The sequence below is a fragment of the Fopius arisanus genome, unplaced genomic scaffold (assembly GCF_000806365.1).
Source record: "Fopius arisanus strain USDA-PBARC FA_bdor unplaced genomic scaffold, ASM80636v1 scaffold00054, whole genome shotgun sequence".
In the NCBI taxonomy this organism is placed as follows: domain Eukaryota; kingdom Metazoa; phylum Arthropoda; class Insecta; order Hymenoptera; family Braconidae; genus Fopius; species Fopius arisanus.
The window spans coordinates 546,774-553,948 of record NW_011887793.1 but is presented as its reverse complement, the minus strand read 5'-3'; the positions used below and the strand labels follow the sequence as shown (position 1 = coordinate 553,948).

The 7,175-nt window shown below is 34.2% G+C and overlaps 1 protein-coding gene across 3 annotated transcripts in view; it reads right to left on the bottom strand.

The window, feature by feature from the left end:
• The window catches only part of hth (homothorax), a 320,736-nt gene that overhangs the window by 217,642 nt on the left and 95,919 nt on the right, over positions 1 to 7,175 (bottom strand). The gene's annotated exons all lie outside the window — the stretch shown is intronic.

Genomic DNA, 7,175 nt, shown 5'->3' with positions numbered 1-7,175 from the left:
TGCCAAAATGTTTTCAACGTGAGCCAATCGTTGAAATTACTCACAGGACATTTTGGATTCAATCCACGATATGACAGACTCATCGCCTCCATTCGTTGCCAAGATAAAAATAACGGAATAAATTGACGTAAATGTTTGACTGGACCATTGAAAATAGAACAATAACAATAGACCGATTAAACCCATCTGTGTCCCACAATAACATTTCCATAATTATCCGCCGGGTTAACGAACCAAAAAGGGGGGTAACCCACAGACACTCCTTAATTTTGCCCTTCAATCTGAATCGTCAGAATGATTAAATATTGATTTTTTTATTTTTCGTAAAATCTATCATTCCATGCAACGTGATGTTATTCATACCGGATAAATTACCCCATTATTACTGGATATCCCCTGTACCGAGACTAAAAATAATCCATTTTATAAACATTGTTCTAAGTAACACAGAGAGAAATCCTTTCGCTAATGGAAACAATTGGCACAAAAGTAATTGGCAATTAACATTAATACGTAATTTGTTTATGAATTAATCCTAGCAATTTTACTTGCATATCGCTTTACAATTATTCATAGCCGGAATATTATTGTCATTAATTATTATTACAGTGAAATAATAATTGTTCAGTATTCCAATGTCTCTTATAATCGAAGATTATAGTTGCAGCAAATATAATTGTTATTTTATTTAGGAATTAATTGTTGATCTTCAATTATTGAATTACTGAAACGAAAAACTATTGTCTGTTTTTTTTTTCATTACTTCTCGCAAAACAAATGACAATAAATTTTTAAATGAAACTATTCCTTGCAAATTTTTCAAGTAATCTGGAAAAAACTATTCTAGCAGTTTAAATTTTTCTGAAATATATAATGAAATCATCGTCATCAATCATTTTTAAAAATCCAACTAGTCTCATTGTCCTCGAAGAAAATAAGAAAATGTGTTTTTCAATAAAAATATTCCGCGTAAATTTTTTGAGAACCAATTCATGAGAGATTCTTCCAGGGGTTGAAATTTCATCATCAATCATAAAAGGGAAAGAATGTCGAAAAAATGGAAATTTCATAAAAATAATGTACCTTAAAAAAGGTAAAATGATATTCCAACTCATTCCGAATATGCCGTTCCCCACCCCAAAAGACAGAGTACGATCCTCACAGCAATTCCCCGCCATTTTCCCCCCATTTTCAATCATGCACATGACTGACTTTCATTATTACCGAATTTAGAAGCATTGAGCTTGACTCAACGACTCCTCTCACTCACTTATTCAACCTGGACTCCTCTAACTGGTCCTTTACTTTCCCACCATTACCTCTCACCACTCCCTGCTTCAATAATCTCTTCAAAATCCTCGGTAAACGAGTACGAAGCGAGAAAAAAAAAACGTGGAAAGTGCTCCGACTCGCGTGTAATAACTTTTTTTTTCAGTAATCGATGGCGTCTCGAACACTTCAACTCCCAAATAATAAATTAAAGTCGTCTCTCGCCCCCGACCGAGGGGTTGAGACATTTTTCACGATTTTTACTGAGGATTTTAAAGCGAAAATTTCAGGGTCGCACCAGACGAAGAGGGAGAGGGCATTTGATAATTTAACGAGTGAAACGTGGAGCTCAACTCAACAGTAATTATTACCTCGACGTTGCAATTATTTACGCAACACCTTCGGGGTAGATAACCGGTATTCTAGCTTTCAGTGACTACTCTATTACAAGTAGTTGAAGTACATTATCGATATCTCACATCAAAGCATCATTGAATATCATAAATTGCGGTTGTTGGCTTTTTTGTGTGGGTGGATGAATAATTTTGAGATTATGTTGGAAGTTGGATAATTGACACGTACGAGGGATGCGGTTTGTGTGAGATTGTCGTTATAAATTGGTGGTAATGAGGCCGTATTAATTAGACACTGACGTTTGACTATACTTTTATCTCCATGCTATTGTGTTTTCATCGCCGCTGCATTTTTCGAGTCGATTAGTTCCGGCAATTTCAGTTTACCTTTATGATTTTTATTTTGAAAATAAGAATCTAAAATCATTCAACATTTATTATTTAGGAATTAAATGGACAAATAGTCCCGAACGATTCAATGTAGCTTCGTACATTTTTTTTTTACTTTTATTTGTAATTTTCTTGAGAGAAAGAATTTATTTATTTTTATTCAAATTTCAATCTCAAAGTTATCTGAATTTTTAATGGTATGAGTTTGAAATTAATTCCAATTGAAAATGGTCACTAAATTTTTCATTTACCTTGAAAATTCACGAAAGTTGATTGTCTCATGCTAAATAATAATGGAATTTGCAATAGATTACCAATCGATCTGAGAATTGAGAATAACCAGAATATTTCAAAAATTAAATGATTCATCAATGAAGAATAAAAATTTCATATTTTTTACTTGCGAATTCCAGTGTAAATTTCCAGTGTAAATAAGTTTGTTGTTACGGAATTGTTGAAGGATTGTTATCGGAGGAAAAATCATTTCTTTAGATTGTATATTTTTATTGAAAAATAATTCGAGGGAGATTGAGGAAACGATGAGTAGATGAAACAAGTCACGTTCCGAGATTCGATTTCGAATATTTCCAATGAATATCTGCGGTGGATTTTTATCACAAAGGGGAGCAGCTTGGAATCTTGACAGAAGAAATGAGAGGATGGAGTTGTGGAATTCTTACATGAAGAATGAATACCTTCGAGGTCGAGTAAAACTTGATTCCAGAAACGTATTCTTCCAAATTGAGTCATCTCCATATGATAATTCCATCCCATCTTTCAATTTCTACAGCTAAGTATCACAAGCATTTCCCACAAGCCAACTCCCCAGAGGATAAATGTTTCACGAGAATATTTATTACAAATATTTTATTTTTTCTCCGGAACAAGGGAAAAATTTCCTAAACTCCGATATCTCTTCTTGCAGTGAGTAATTCACATGAATATTTATTGCCAGTATTTTCCATCAACTGGATTGTTAAGTTGACGTTTTATGCTTCAAGACTCCAAAGCTAAAAAAGCGTGTAAAAATCAAATGAGATTAACAAATTGGAGAGAAGAAAATAATCTGCTATTGAATGAGCTCTGAAATCATTGCATAATTCGTCTCGAATTATTCGGTTCCATTGATACTTGATGTGATTTTAATCGACATTAATTTCTCGCGTTAAACCTTAGAAAACTGGGGGTATATTCGTTTTTTAATCTTAACGAGATGAGTTTCAATAACGCCTCGAGATAGTGTCCTCAATAAAAGTCAACTCCACGAGGAGACATAAAAAAACGTAAATGGCGGTATATTTTGTCCCAGAAGGAGAGATGAAACGAGGAAGAGGACTTGAGTAAGAAACCGACTGTCAAATGTTGATGCTTGCCGTCTCGTTTTACTACCCATACTTTGTGGTTTTGGAAAAACGACCGGGGCTCAGAGGCTCTCAAACATTCTACAAGTCATTATCATCCAGATTATGTTATAATTAGTTATAAAACATTTCTTGCTTATTTAGTCTGTGTTGTCTTCATCTTGATCTAGTGCTGGCATTTCACCATTTCTCAAAATTCTTTTCGAGATGAATCCAAGAAAATATTAATTAATATTAATTATTATAACTTTTTGAGTGTTATCATTATTTCATGATTCATTTTCATTTCTCATCATCAAGTATCATTTTTTCTGTTATGTCTACGCTTTTTGGGAAATTCACAAATTTTTGGAAATATACAGATGAAGAAATAAGAAATGGGGACAATTATAAAATATCTGTCTTTTTTACAATAGAAATAATTAGAAATTTAAAAATGAAATGGGTTCTGAATTCAAATTAGCCACCCAGGATGACTGTGAACCAATGAGGAACAAGTGTGACAGGCATTCGAGATATCGATAGTTTGCGAGTTCAGTCGGTCTGTCGATTTTATAATACGAGAACGAACGCGCGCTACAGCGCGCTGTAATTATAAAAATCGCGATTAAAAATTGTTAATTTAAATGACTTCCAAATTCAAATTAGCCGCTTGAAACGACTGAACCAATGAGGAATAAGCGTGACAGAGTTTCGAGATATCGATAGTCTCGATGTTTATCCTTTTTAGAATAGGAATAGAGAACCCTGACGGAAAAAATTAGCCTCTCAAATTGAAGACAAAGTTTTCATTCGGAAGCAATAATTTCTCAACGAATTACCTGGAAACAAACATGAAAATACTCTTACAAACTCCAAATAAAATGATGTACAACACCTCGTCTACATCTGAATCACTCGACTTTTGCCGTAAAGCCTGAGCACCTGTCACACGACAGGTTAAGCGTGGCCACGATAAATTTCGCTCAGCTGCAGAATGATCGACCGAACTCAAAAGAGAGAGAGAGAGGTAAAGCCATCATCATGGCATTTGTCAACTGTAGTTGGTCACTCCCTCTCTTCCGATGGTCTTACAATGTAATGTTTGAGTCTCTCTCTGGATGCTGCTGCCCACATGGTGACTCTTTACAGCTTTCCTCAACCAAATTTTTACGCACCAAGCACTGAGGGATTCATCCCAGACGTAAGCAACAAACGAGGATACAGTGATATTGAATAAAGAGAGAGGATGAGGGGGAGAGGACGTATATACGCCTGAGGAGCGGTTATTTTAACAACGTGGCAACCTCTTTGTAGACCACATGCTTGTAAACCAAGAGCAAAGTCTGTTCGTCTCCCTACGCTCATCTCTCTTTTTTTTTCTCGATAAAAAAACCAATGGAAACGACCTCCATCTCTTCACATTTCTTCCTCTGTCCCTAATGTTTTTGGTTTTTATTTTTTTATTTCTTCTTTTTTTTTCGAACGACGATGGGACCGGTCCTTGAATTTTTTCACGGGGATCAGTGACTGTTTTGGAGGTTAGGAATATTTTTTTGGGGGAAGCTTTGTAAATTTTGTTTTAATTGGAAAAACTGATTTTTGGGCAGTCATGAGAAATATTGAGGACCTTTTGGAGATTGGTGCAGGTCAACTTGTGATTAGTCGATTATTTGGATGATTCATTTGATTGGTTTTTCATTGGCATTCTTTTTTCATGGATTCCCTCAAATTGGAGGAATATTTTGGGTTCATTCAATTTCTAATTTTGATAAATAAAATTTCAGAATTTCGGAAAGTCTTATTGTGTTATAATTCCACTGAAATTTTGAGGCATCTCGTCATTAGCAGTTCCGAATTTTATGGAAACATCAAAGAGACCCAGAAATTTTTCCTGAATTTTTCTTAAAAATTAACTGAAACTCAGAAAATTCTAATAATTATAGTCTTGAATTTTGAATAACGATGAATACAACTTAAGAATAAAATTGATAAATTTCATTTTCGTTTGAAATCTCAATCCAATCTAACGATAAAAGTTTGTATTAAAGCAGAAATTGAAAGGAATTAAGAAAATTATTATTTTTATGTACGATATGTAAATTGTTATAATTCCACTGAAATTTTGAGGCATCTCGTCATTAGCAGTTCCGAATTTTAAGGAAAAATCAAAGAGACCCAGAAATTTATCCTCCAATTTTCTTTAAAAATTAACTGAAACCCAGGAAAATCTAATAATTATAGTCTTGAATTTTTAATAACGATGAATACACCTTAACAATAAAATCGATAAATTTCATTTTCGTTTGAAATCTCAATCCAATCTAACGATAAAAATTCCTATTAAAGCAAAAATTGAAAGGAATTAAGAAAATTTTTATTTTTATCTACGATATGTAAATTTTGAAATTTTACTGAATTTTCAGTGATACCTAAAATTGATAAAATGGTAAAAATGATACCAAAACCTCATTTTTCCACCAGTCCGAGGATTCTCCATTAAAACCAGCTATACATTCGTAAAAAATGATAGAATAAAACGAAAAATTGGTACATTTAGTATTAGTCTAAAGGACCCGTCAACCATTTTTCCTCCAACCGCATCAACCCAACTATCTCTCAACTGTGTATTTTTACCCCACGGTTAACCACCCTGACTCATGTTTTATATTTAGCGTGCATGGCACTGGCAAAAATATGTCACAGCCCTCATATCTCTACATTCTCCAAGACGAGCGCACCTACCCTACACCATATTGGCGAACCCCTAGAAAATAAAACGAACTAAAAATAATAAAAAATGGTTGAGAGGTTGAAAATGGTAAACCGTCGATTTGCAGAGTTAGCGATTTTTTGTAGTCCCTGAAAATTTGACGGGATGCGTTTTACCGAGGGTGTGGCGGTTTTATGGTGAGCACTGAGGTAGGGAAAACGGTGTGACAACCCCTCTTTCTCGTCACGGTAAAGTTTCATCACAGTCGAGTCGACGCAAACTCATTCCCTCCCTAAACCCTCTCTCGAACCAAGCGAAGTTCAACTTCAACCAAGAACTTTGGCTCTCCTCGTTTATTCCGGATGACTGCACTTTCCTCTTCCATCGCAACACACGGGAATCGACCTCTCATTCTACTTTTCCATCTTCCTCATCCCTCCACTCTTTCACTCTATATCTAACCTCTTAAAATGTCGGAGAGCAATTTCACTCGGATGGTCTTGACTACTTCTGTCTCTCACAAACTTCCACCAACAAAAACGAAGAAAAATACCTTTTTCGATATTACTCTCCAGCGATATTTTAGGTTTATCATTTTCAGTGAACACCAAAATCTCAATCTACTTGCGAGAAATATTCAGTAAATATTACGGAATAATTTACCGAAGCCGGAACAAGAAATCGTTTTCTCGTCAGTTCTAGGGGAATGGAAGAAAATTTATTTGAAAAGTTCAGTAGCTTCAAATTTGTTATTTAATCAATTGAAAAGAGTACACATTACGTTAGTGAATTAAAAACGTAGAACTCTATTTTACCGTAGCTTTATGAGATAGTTAATAAAATATGTATTTGAAACGAATCTGGGATGAAAAAATAATTGAGAGAAAAAATAGTTGATTATTTCATCTCAGAAGAAATCCCTACGATTAAGAAAACACTTTTATAATGGGACGTTCAATGAATTTAATTATTTTATATGTACTTCAATATATCTAATCAATTATAGAAATAATTCATGTTTATCGATTTTGCTAATTTTTACTAGTTATTTCACAATTGCCGTTATATTCAGTCGCCATTTGTGTCGTGATGTGTCATGTTTATCGATAA